Source organism: Nannobrachium achirus, assembly GCF_963921795.1.
Source record: "Nannobrachium achirus genome assembly, chromosome: 12".
Lineage (NCBI taxonomy): Eukaryota > Metazoa > Chordata > Actinopteri > Myctophiformes > Myctophidae > Nannobrachium > Nannobrachium achirus.
In genome coordinates this window covers 725001-738668 of record NC_137832.1, presented here as the reverse complement: position 1 = coordinate 738668, position 13668 = coordinate 725001, and positions in this window count along the sequence as shown.

Below are 13668 nucleotides of genomic sequence, written 5' to 3'. Positions count from 1 at the left end.
TACCATGTTTTTTTACAGAGCTCTCATTGGTTGTGCACATTACCATGGTGTTCTTTAAGCAGCTGTGGTTGGTTGGTTTATTCCACAGGTTCAGCAGTGCTACAGTTCATCACGTTACAAACAGAAACTTCTAAAGTCTTATCTTTGATGTTCTTAATGAATGTAACAATGTATCTATCCTGTTCTAATGAAACAAACCCCATTTAATCCCTCTGCTGGTGACCTCATCTTGCAGTCCTTAAACACTGTAGCTGTGATGACGTCATAACTGTGGTGACATCATAATATCTGTGATGACATTGATGTGACATCACAGCTGTGAACTGTGAAGGATCATGTATACGTCATGTCCATTTCATCAAGGATGCTCCAACATATTTGTTGATTGACACAATGACACTTGTTGAAATGTGTGAGTGATGTTTTATAATGATAACATTATATTAACATCGGTCAATAACATGATTGAGACAATTTTCTTTTTTATGAGTTACACTGTATTGCTTTTGTATTTATTGATGTCGGAGCCTGTAAACATTTCTGATCTTAAATAACACCAATTAATATTATTTTGTCAATTGACTTCTGATCGTTGTAAAAAAACAACAAATGTTTGAGACAAATCAGCTGAAAATTATGTTTTTTTTTTCTTTGTCTTTTTTTCTGTCAATCAAGAAGTAGCTGGAATACTTTGAGAATCTATTCCACTGGTTCTCAACATGTGGACTGGGGTCCACCGGTGGGCCGTGTAAATATTACAAGTGGGCCCAAAGTAACCGGAAAAAACACTAAGATTTTAATAATAAATTAATGAGAAAAAAAGAAAAATTCTTGGTATTTGTTTTTGTTTCATTGTGATTCCGATAAATAACTCCACTGCCAAGGATATTTACCAAACTACTAACCACTGCCAGATATCTTTAGTTTTTCTTTACCTTTTCAAGTCACAGAATGTGTTTCTATTTTTAGATCGATCCCCCGATCGAGCACGGACATGGGCCGTCACTCTGTGCTTCTGTGGGGAAAAAAAAACGCAAATCATTCCAATGACCGGTTGTCTAGTTTCGACAACCAAAATACAGAGTTTACCAAACCAAAATATGGTGTTTTACAAACGGAAATGCAGTGTTTTATAAGCCAAAATGCAGTGTTTTACAAACCAAAATGTGGTGTTTTACAAACCAAATGCAGTGTTTTACAAACCAAAACGCTGTGTTTTACAAACCAAAATACAGTGTTTTACAAACCAAAATACAGTGTTTTGACAAACCAAAAAATACAGTGTTTTGACAAACCTAAATACAGTGTTTGACAAACCAAAATACAGTGTTTTGACACTAGAAACAGAAAACAAATGGAGATCCGGTGATGACGTCATTTCACTTGTTCCTGTGAGGCTGAAAAATAAAATCTGCTCCAAATCCGTCAGTGGAGCTCTGAGTTTACTGATGGCAGTGAATGAGCTCATGTATACTAGCATCACACACCTCATTAAACCATAGATCCCTGTGCGCTACATGCATTCATTAGCTCTGTGCTAACAAGCTAGCTCCAGCACTCCCCCTCCAACTCTCCATCCACTCCTGCCTGGCCTCCTCCTGATCAGGCTAATTGACACCTCTACTCCTCTCCTCTCCTCTGACCAACAGGCAGCCCACATAATCTGGAGCTAATATATGACATTATTCTGCTGATCCAGGCTTTGAGCTGAGGGATAAGAGGGCGGGAGAAGAGGTCCTAATGCGTCCATTTGGTTCCATTTGTGTCAGACTCGCAAATGTTTTCTCAAACGTTTACATTTCAATGTATGAGTTCTAACGTTGCTCAGCTGACCTGTTCAGGCTATGAAGAGGCTGCCGGTGCTCACAGCTTGTTCCTGTCCTCTGAACCAGGCTGTATGTTGGTCTTCAGCCTGTCGTTGTTCTGCATCAGAGCAGGTATGTCTCTCCATCTATTACTGTTAATCTGGTATGTCTCTCTATTTTGGTGTTAATCTGGTATGTCTCTCTATTTTAGTGTTAATCTGGTATGTCTCTATCTTACTGTTAATCAGGTATGTCTCTATCTTACTGTTAATTAGGTATGTGTCTCCATCTTGCTGTTTAATCAATAACCTGCATATACTGTATTGTGATCTTGATCTTTGCCGTGACGGTTTGTTGTGATTTTAGCCCCTGTGCTCCTTCTAGAGTTCTGGCTCCTGGCATGCAGTGCCAAATCAGCACCCCACACACCTCCAGGTACGTTGGCGGTCCTCCTCCAGGTACGTTGGCAGTCCTCCTCCAGGTACGTTGGCAGTCCTCCTCCAGGTACGTTGGCAGTCCTCCTCCAGGTACGTTCCACCTCCAGGTACGTTGGCGGTCCTCCTCCACAGTATGTTCATCTGGTGACTCTTGGCACCAAAGGAATGTGTGACTGCCATAATAGCCATTTTTTGTTATTATGTATTTTCTTTATTTGGTCTAAATATAACTTGCCCCTGAACTTGGGTTTATCATGTATTTGAGGTTTCCCATGTATTGGAGGTATACCGGTAGTAGCTAATTATCTTAATGCTGGAACCCTTTATATGTGGCATAGTTTCCTTACTCTCTCAAGTGTGTGACACTCACTTCCGCTCACTAAGGAGCGTTGTTTGAACGTGTCGCGGGACGGAACAAGTTACTACTTTGAAGTTTGTTCCAGTTGTGCATGTGTTGTTGCTTGCCATGGATTCAGCCTCACTACCTTTGGTTAACATGCAGCCAGCGAGGTGTGTTCTGTATTTATTTGTACATTGATTACATGTTGTATAATTATGTTTGTTTTATGTTCTATTATGTATGTGCTTGTATTGTTTATGCTTGCTTTACACAGTTTTACGTTGGGTCTTTTGAGCTGTGAAAGGACTAACAAGCTTAGCTGTGTCATTTTTGGACCGAAGGCAGTTTTTCTACTGCCCGGGTCTCTGCCGCTGCAGGCAGTGCAAACTGTGCACTGTACATAAAGCTTCTGGTGCTAACCTCATGTATATACTGTACATACTGTACGTGGGTGGGTGACGTGACGTAACGTTTTTGCTGTCCTCGGTGTCAAACATGTATAAATAAAAAATATATTTGTCAAAAACCTTCTGAATATTGTGCAGGACCTTAAGCTTTATGTGAACTTACTCAAGATTAAAACATTTCATTCCTCATTTCTTCAGAATCTTCAACCAAACATGGCAAAACTCATATGGTGTGACTGTCCTGACCTTGTTTCTCAAAGTGGGAACTTGAATAAAACTAAGAAAAAGAATTGCTAAAAATCATTTGAAAATGAATTTAGGCTAAAAAAAAATGTCTATTTTGAGCCTATATCTTTTCAAAGTCAAAGCATAATGTTTTCAGTCATTTCTGATCAAAAACATTTTGTCCCCCAACCCAAAATCATTTGGTGTGACACTAGTTTGGAAAAATTAAACAGGCAATTATTTGGACACCTATTGGCTAGAGAGGTCCTTCTTCTGTAAGGCTATTCAGCACTCCCAGCACAACTGCAAGACAGGTGTCTGAGGTGAGTTATGATTTTAACATTTTCATGAAATGCCATCTTGTTGAAACGTTGACAAACTCACCATTCTGGATGTCTTTTGGTGTGACACCTTTTCTTTAAAAAAAGCTTAAGTTATTTGAAGTTTTGGTCATATTTCCATGTAGATCTAGGCTGCTTTGTTATAGCTAGCATGCTGTTAGCATGCTAATGTGTACATAGTAGCCTCAAGGTAAACCTAAATGGAGAAAACAGTAATATGGTGTGACACTTAATCATATGGTGTGACATGTCTGCTTGTCACACCATATGACTTGACTGTCACACCATATGATTTATACTGTATTTAACTACAGATATAACAACAAATAACAAAGTTCCATGTTTCTTTTGTACATTTAAACATTTGTTTTAAACATTTTTACATAAAATGTAATTTAGCTTCATTCAGTGATACTTCAAATTCATCAGACAGAGCAGAAATCCCTTCACAGAAACCTTAACATATTGTTTCAATCTAAACAATATTTTCTCTTTGTCTTAAACTATACATTCCATTTTCTTTTGTCAGCTGGAAAATGACAAGTGCTGAGAGAACGAGAAAGTACAGGGAGAAACTAAACAATGACCCAGCAAGGAGAGAGGAGCCAAAGGGGCGAGACTGCATTTTCTACGAAGAGCAGGAGGTTGTCTGTGGCATAGCAGAACCGCAACAAGGCAGCCGGTTTGCTACCCTCACCAAATACGACTGGCTGATGTACAATACAGTCTAAATGTATAATCTAATCTGATCTAATACTTTTGTACTTTCACTCACTGGACTGGACAGTGGACAGTGTTAAGGTAGGACCCGAGACAAAACTAGCGAAAATAGCTGATCTACAAGCTCTCAACACGTTGTGCTGCGAGAGCTTGTAGATCAGCTATTTTTGGAGTTGCGCAACCCAGCACTCTTTAGCTAGTGGAGATGTGGTGTAATGTCATGATTCCTAATTACATTTGTTCAACACAAAAAAATGCTGTGTTCAAGTTCAGGAGACTTCGGAAAAAAGCAATTTACCTGAATGCTGAGTTCTGTTTCCACTAATTGGTGTTAATAAAATGTTGCCTTCAATGCCTTGGCTCCAAGTGTGGCTATGCGCCTTATTGTCCCTTTAGGATCCTTCTGCCGTGGGCCGGCAGAAGACTTAGGTGTGCGTAGCATTCCTGTGCACATCCTCATCATCCATCTACTACTACAATTCTTTCTTATCCCATGTTAAAGCCCTACAATAATATCCTGTTCAGAAATATTAAGGCCATGTTATCCTGGGTAATTGTTTAATCAATCAGTAAAGTTCAGTACTCACTAATAGGTAGGTTAAAACACAGTTTGCTTTGACACATGAAGATATGATCATACGGTGTGACACTAAATCATTTGGTGTGACATTCCAAATAGTGAGAAATCATACCTTTATTAATGATTAAACCAAATTTTTTTTTATGGATTACATAGAGAATATTATCAGGAAGAGTCACACATATTTGTGTAATTTTAGAGAAAGTTTTGACAGAATACATTTAAAGTATGTTGTAAGATCATGAACATGGGCCTCACACAGAGTGTCGATTATGAAAAAAATATACAGATATAATTAATTTTCAAAAAACTATAGTGGATCACTGGTTAGTTATGATAAAGGACTTTGATAAAGTGAGTAACTTAAGAAAGATGTACTCCATTTTCATTTTATGAACAATTATTTTCATGTCACACCATATGACGATTTTAGGCACAAGTACAACAAACTGCTGAATAAAGTCTGATTCCAATAAAATATCTAAAAACAAAATGTATTTCCATAAGGTTGAGAGTGAGTAGAACAAAAGTAAATAACTTTTATGCCTGCAATTTAAAGTTTTTTTAAAAACACATTTTTTGGGGCGTCACGTCACTGACCCTATACTGCTGCTATGTACTGTAGACCGACCTTATGTCTAACCTCATGTATATAGGCCTACCTGCTGCTATGTAGACCTACCTTATGTCTAACATGTACCAAGGCCTACCTGCTGGTATATAGACCTAATATGTCTATTAATGTGGAGATCGTAGATTCGTCCATCATTGATTAGAATGACCAAGTCAGACGGCAGACGGTTTGACTGACAGTTTGAGGATCCAATGGAGTTTAAAGGTATTTTTGGTTGTAGGTTTCTGTCCGACAGCAGATATAATATAAATACTCAAGTAAAGTAAAAGTACCTCAACATTACAGCACTTGAGTACAGGTACTTTGCAACTTGTCCTCTAGGGGCAGCAGAGAGCCTACATTCATGGTGCTTTTCAAATGGAAGAGAAATAATTAGGTGGGATTAGCTGACATTGATATGGTGGTGGGCTTTAATCACAGTGATACGGTGGTGGGCTTTAATCACATCAATACGGTGGAATACCCGGAATCGGGTCGCGGGGGTAACAGTTCCAACTGAGACTTCCAGATTTCCTTATCCTGCGCAACTTCCTCCACTCCCTCTGGGAGTATACCGAGGTGTTCCCAGGCCAGTCTGGAGATATAATCCTTCCATCTGGTCTTAGGTCTGCCACGGGGTCAGTGGGACGTGCATCAAGGACCTTCCTAGGAAGGCGCTCGGGGGGCATCCGTACTAGATGCCCGAACCACCTAAGCTGACTCCTTTCAAGGTGAAGGAGCAGCGGTTCTGTATGTTAATGAGGTGAATACAACTACAGTATGTTAATAAGTGTGTTAATGAGGTGAATATAACTACAGTATGTTAATGAGTGTGTTAATGAGGTGAATATAACTACAGTATGTTAATGAGTGTGTTAAAGGGACTACACCATGAATTTTAATTTTTCCAATTTTTATGTATTTTCTTGGTGTCCCACAAGCAACTTCTATCCTCACAAAGTCCTATTTCTGACCATTGTGTCTTTCTCAGTTTATGGGCAGATCTATGTTAGCATGTCTCAGAACGGTCCTGATTGTGAAATGTCAGATTTGTGATGTCACAAGGCCTGAGAAGGAGGCAGGAGGAGCTGGGAGAGGGTTGGGGAGGGGTGGGCAGGCCTGAGAAGGAGGCAGGAGGAGCTGGGAGAGGGTTGGGGAGGGGCTGAGCAGGAGGTGGGGAGGAGTGTGGGGCCAAAACTGGCTCAATAGCGCAGTCCTCCCACTCAGGACAAGGTGGTACTGCAGCTGAAAATGCTCTGAAAGCCAGGCAGAAATAACAGGGGCTCTGTATTCAGGAGTGGTAATTTAGCCTCAAACCTTTTCAAAAACGTTTTTGGGACACAAACAGTGTTATATAAATTATTTTTAAATGCATGGTGTAGGACCTTTAATGAGGTGAATATAACTACAGTATGTTAATGAGTATGTTAATGAGGTGAATATAACTACAGTATGTTTATGAGTGTGTTAATGAGGTGAATATAACTACAGTATGTTAATGAGTATGTTAATGAGGTGAATATAACTACAGTATGTTAATGAGTGTGTTAATGAGGTGAATATAACTACAGTATGTTAATGAGTGTGTTAATGAGGTGAATATAACTACAGTACGTTAATGAGTATTTTAATGAGGTGAATATAACAACATTTATTGTGTATTATCAGTATCATGACCACAGTAGCAATGACTCAACACTATGCAGTAAATACATGCTCTATGCAGTATGCACACAGGCCTTTTCTACAGCACCAATGACTGTTCATTTATTCATAAATGTTGTTATATGTCTAGATTGTGAGAAAGATTTGTTCAAAGCCTGTGTGTGGTGTGATCCTTTAAACTGTACTCTGACCCCATCTAGTGGCAATTAAGGTTTCTGCAAGGTGCATTTCTAAACACTCCATAGCAATGATTACTATTAGGCTAGTGACTTCGGTCGCAGAAATGTGGGATACCCCTCCCGGAGGTAGAACCAAACACAACATAGTTTTTCTTCATCTCTAAGGCCTCCCATACATGAAATGGATTCTTGTATAAAAATATTTGAATGCAAAAGTGGTGAAATTGATATATATTGTTATACACCCCCAAAATAAAATTAAAGCCTGTCCGTCTGGGGGTTGAGGCATATAAACTCATGTAGATTCAATATGGAAGCTCCTGGAGGTCTAAAACTTGGCATACTGGAAGCCAGGATATCCCTCTATATTCTAGAAGAGACGGAATGTAAATATCTTCTTGCAAATAGGAGATATAGTCATTTTAACACAAACCTACAATAGGCGAAAATGTAAATATATGAATAATATTCTCTTTACTTTATTGTGACTCTGTCACAGAAAACCATGGCAACACATATGAGGGCTTGTTTGAAAGGTGTGGTTCTACTGAACCCAGCAATACCAATTGTGTATAGATAGCTTGCATATTCATGGAGTTAAGTCACAAAAGGTATGAGGTGTCCCAAAAAGAAGAACATAAAGAAAATTAAACAGTCCTAATGAAATCTTCATTCCATAAATCATTCTGTGGTGTTCACAAATTCACTGTTACTGCTAAGAGAATTCACTTTTGGAAATGTGCCAGGGACTAGAATCTGAGACACAGAGACAAGGATACAGGTTTTTGAATTAACAAACTGTTTTATTCAAATTAAATGTTCCTATCTAAACTTAACTAAACTAATATGTTGTGTGTGGTATAATGTTGTGTTTGGATGATTGTGTGTGTGTGTGTGTGTGTGTGTGTGTGTGTGTGTGTGTGTGTGTGTGTGTGTGTGTGTGTGTGTGTGAGGTCTAAAAAGCTATGGTGCAAAATGTAAATGCCTTAGAGGCCCTGCTAAATCAACAGTCCTTTGAAAGGGCCTGGGTTCAAGTGTGTTGGGGAGGTAGGTCTGTGGGAGAGCTGGTCCTGGGAGGACGAGAGAGCTGGTGTTGGGTCTTGGATTGGGGCGTGAGTAGGTGGAGTTGAGTGTGGTTGGAGCCTAAACATAAACATCTCTATCACTCATCCACATTATCATCAAAAACATGGCTCATATTTGGGCAGTCAGGGAAAGGGCAAGAGCAAAACTCTGTGCAGGTCAAGCCTACAGAAAGACATTGACATTTGCTGCTTTCTTTGCACTTTCCGTCTTTACAGTACAGGTGGGTGATGTCTCGGACTTCTTTTGGTGCAGGTTCTTTGACGGACATCACAGGTTCAATAGACCCATCTTCTCTGAGCCTCCACCCTCTACCAACTGGGTTCCAGAGATTAGGCTTGGCCACATGGCTGTGACGCCACACTGCGGTCTGATACAAGGCTCTTGACACATGTTGCTGGAAGGCATCTTCTGTTGGGGGTAGATTTGCAGCTGCTGAATCTGTTGTAGATGCTAGTGTGTACCTCAGCTCATCCAAGGTGGTGCAAGGATGGCCATCCTCCCTTTTCTTTTGGCCATATAGAAGGAGGGCATACTTTCTTGCCACAGGAGTAGCCTCCTCCAAGCTTGCAGAAAGTCCAAAATTCTCCATCTCTTTTAGATCACTCAGATGCGTCTTGAGTCTGTTAAATGCAGTAGCCTTCCCAATTCTGTACAAGCTGCTTGTGGTGTCACAACCTGTGAGGGCGTGGCATGCAGGTAGACATGCACAAAATGCTGCACCGAGCTTCTTTGCAATTGCGCAGACTGGTACAAACCTCTCCCTTGGGCCATGTCCAGAGTGCATGAACACTGTTGAAGATCCAAACATTCCTTTGCTGGAATAATACACCAGCAAAACCAGTACATCTGTATCATCACATCTGATGATGACCCGAGAATGTGACTCTGCTGCATGTATTGCATGGAATACCAATCTGGTGTCAGCCTCCTCCTGGTCACTATACAGATCTGTCAAGTTGTCAACACCTGAGTTGCTGACCACCTTGACCTCCTCACCATTTTCAAAGCCACCTGCCAAAATGACTTTGTTCTCTGAGGAGATTCTCTCTGGCCCTGTATTGGCTATGTAGTTGCTTACAAAGCTGCATAAAGCAGCCTTGTTACCACTGACCTTGAGGTATTTCCTGTAGTTAGGAACTTTGGCTTTGCCTGTGATGATATGTGTAGATCTGCATGCTTGGATGGTGCCTCTTCTTTGCCTTTCCAGGTCTTTGATTGATTGTGGATGATCATACCTATCAAACACTACAGAAACACAGTTGATGTTTTCCTTTTCCATCAGCATTGTGATCTTCTTCCAGACATACTCACCCAGGTCATTGAATGTCTGAAAGCCAGAGTCAGGGAGACTCTGTAGGAGAGCCATGCCATCGATGAGGTATGCAGATGGGTCAGCAACATTAGGCAACTGCTGTGTCTCTTCAACTACAGACTCAATTCTTTTAGCAAGCTCAGCTTTTGTGGTCTTCCTCATGCTTCCATCATCGTAAAACAAAGAGGGGGGTACAGCAGCGAGTTCATGGGACATCACAGTCTCCATGGATACCTCTCTTTGTTTGGATACAGCAAATAATCTTCGAAAGAGCACATCTGAGTCCATGTGAACCTTTCTAGATGTACTGACTCCACCTGATGTTTTCATCTCTTGGAAGGTTGCACACTGTTTCCTTTTCTCTGGATCCCAGAAGCTCTTTGTTCTAGAGTTTGCAAGGCGTTCTTTGATAAAGATGCCATTCTGCTCAGCGCCATCTTGGAGGAAACTTGAGAGCTCTTTTGCAACTTTCTCAGATGCTACCTGACCACTTGCAATATTTATCAGTTCTTCAGGGATACTATCAAGATCAAAGGGGTTCTGCTTCTGCTCCACAGCTTCCATTATCCTTTCTATGTCTCTCTCATCTCTGTCCATTCTGGAGGCTCCATGTTCTTTGTGGGTAGTTGGGCCCTTTGCATTAGTGTCACAAAGGTCTTCCATGGCATCCGCATATGCTGTGGTCACATGCCTTGTCATCAACCATCTTGTGAGAGCTCCCTTACGTAATGTGAAGCCAACAACTCCGCCCTTACTCTTGCCTTCTCGGTTAATGGTTTGCTCCAGTGCCTGATCAGTCGCCACACAGTTGAAGTTGTGATCCTCCGACCGGCGAACAACAAATCCACCTTCTTGCATGAAGTTGTATGCTTCTGGATGATCATGTTGAAGAGCTTTCATTTCAGCAACATAGACCGGCATGTACTTGGCATAATTGGTTCTGCCAGCAGCTCTGAACCAAGGTATAACTTCACACATGCAATTCAGGTGAAGTTGAAAGTCGGCTTCACGCTCTGAACGAAGAATCCTTAGCAACAGATCAGCACCCTTGAGGAACATTAACCAGTATCCAAAAGTTGCTGATTGCTTTTCCCCTTCATCAATGAACATCTGGATACTGTTCTGGATCCCAGTAAGGTCAGTCTCCACCTCACCGATAAGCTGTTGAGCAGTGGCCTTGTCTTTACCATGAAATGCATGCTGTATATCTTGCAGGAGTTGCTCTTGTGCTCCATTCACTGCACGTTTGCCTTTTTTTTCAAGCCATGATTTCATGGATTTCCAGAAAAGTCTGAACAGAGCCTCAGAGGCTAGCTTTATGCTCCTTATTCCTCTTGCCAGCTGTTTCCCCAGAAGCAACTGTCGGGCTGTTCCCTCTGCATACACTTCTGACTCAGTGAGTATGTCAAAGAGTCCACCATCGCCATAGAGCTTTCCAATGCTGGCAAGGTAAGCCATTGTGATATGCATACCTCCTAGTCTCATTGTGATCTTCCCATGTAAGAGTTGTGGTTTGCTCCACACGATCTGTTGCGCTTTGCTATAAATTGCTAGGTCTGCAGTCACAAGTACATGGTGTTGTCCTAGTTCTTCAGCTAGCTGTACAAGCCGTATCATTGCTGTATAGATGGTGGACAAATCTGAGGGTGATTCTCTAATGAAGGGCATATACAGTACGCTGGCTACTGGAGGAGCTGTGTCTGATGTGAAAGCATTGAATGCAGACCATGCAGGAATTTGTTGTTGATTCTCAGTTTGATTCCGGGACAGCTTCCATACCAGGTCTCTGTCTTGTGCTGCTTTGGAGACTGCTGTGTTTGCGTCTAGCATCTCAGTTTGGGTAATTACAGGTGGCTCAGGTCGCTTTGGAGGCTTGATGTATCTGTAACCAGTATTGAAATAACAAGATAAGCTTGTGATCATACAGTATGCATTCAATGTCAACTCAGAAGACTAAACCTCACAAGGTATTCATATTGAACACACCACCAATAAATGTGTAATGTGACTATGTGCATGAAAACAGAATAAATACAATATTAAATAATGAAAACCTACCTGTGAAGTTTATCTACATTCAAGTCAGGTGTGTTTAAGGTTGAGAGAGATCTCTCTGAGACTCGTGCTATGCCTTTATCTGCAGTGGAGACATGGCCTCTTCGGTACACAACAGATGCCATAGCATGAGTTGTTTGCTTCCCATCCAGAGTATCCTCGTTTTGATCAAAGTTATCGATGGCCGCATCAATAATTCCATGTTCAGAGACTCCAGTGAGGCCAGTTGGGATGTATACACCACTTTCCGTCCTTGATACCTGGTCTGCTGCCACAGATGTGAGGAAGTGTCGAACCTCAGTATAGGAAGCACAGTGCCCCATTGCATTGAGCTCATTGATGAGTTTCTTACTACCAAATTCGTGATGAATCAAGATGGCAAGTCCCAGTGTGATTGGCGTATTGATGTGACAGCACTGTGCAATGAGATCATGGCAGATTGCAATGACACGCAGATTGTCCTTCAAAGCTGGTTCCTCATCACAGGTCTTGTAATTTCTGTGGGCATTTGAATCAACACACCAGTTCACAAAGTCATACACACTGTTTGGTACATAGTTGCTGCAATGGAGACGTGATAGCCGATCACTGCTGACATATGATTTACAGTCATGATCAACCTGATCCATGCTTTTTCTCAATATGTCTGCAGCTCTATGTAGTATTTGCCTGTCAGAGAGACTTTGACTTGGCTGTTGGGTATCAGAGTCTTCTGTAGGATTTGTTGTCTCTTCTGGCTTTTCTTGGAGATGTGCAGCTTCTCTCATTGCATATCCCATGGGCACACTTTCAGAGCATACCATATCGGACTTTCCGGCTCGTTCAACAAATACCAGCCTGTGCTTGTAATGCTGTATGAGCTTTTCCTTCAATTTCCAGGATGTGTATTTAGTGTGTTGTTGGACTGTCTCATCTTCTTCCTCAGACCTCAGTGTCTTCAGTATGTCATCATAACTCTCCGTCAAGGAGTTTAGTGTCACCACTTTCATGTCTTTGGAAAAAACTGTTTTGTCAATAACTTCAGTGAGCTTAATAAAAGTTTTGTCATAGATACTGATCTGATGGTCTGTTTCTTTTTTCCGTCTGGCAGCTGCTATATTTCGTTCAGAAATGTAATGTGCAAGGCAGCTTTTATGATATTTGGCATCATATGCAAAGAGATCCGGGTACGCAATAAGCCGATGATGTATGACTTCATCTTGTCTTTCTGATGCTGCATGGAGGACCTTGTCTCTGGTACTCTTACCTGTACCAGTCATAATGGCTGTCAGGACTTCCGGTCTTGTTCTGGCCTTCCCACAAATGAAACAATCTCTTCGTATGTCAAATAATTGGGTATCAATCCTACTCAGTCTTCTTGAGGGGCCTGGTGCAGGTATGCTGTCACTATCAACATTTGCAGCTTGTTGCTCATTGATATTGGTCTTACTGGAGTAATTTGCTCTACATGCCACATGATATGATACCTTTATTTTGAAGGAAAGTATATCATCTGTATAAGGAGAGAGGGTTTTATTCACATCATCATCTCTCTGTTGAGCAACACGTAGTATGCGCTGAAGACCTTCTGCTGTGGGTTTTTTGACATATGGCTCTTGTTTCTTTCCTTTCTCTAAATCTTTACCACAGATTATACAAAGATTTGGATCCAATTTTTGCACATCACTCTCCATTCTGGTATGAGAGAAGAAGAAAAATGATACACTTCAGAATTTGTACAGTATGTATGTACAGCAATCATATTGTTAACATTGAGACCAATTATGGATGTGTTCCATTCAGATGAAACAGAGTCAGGGTGCTGCTAATAGGCTGCTCAGTGGAATGCTTAATTCAAATTGATAATAATTCAGCTAGACTCATACTGTATCTACTTCAATTAAGCTAGGTCACTTTCTAGCTA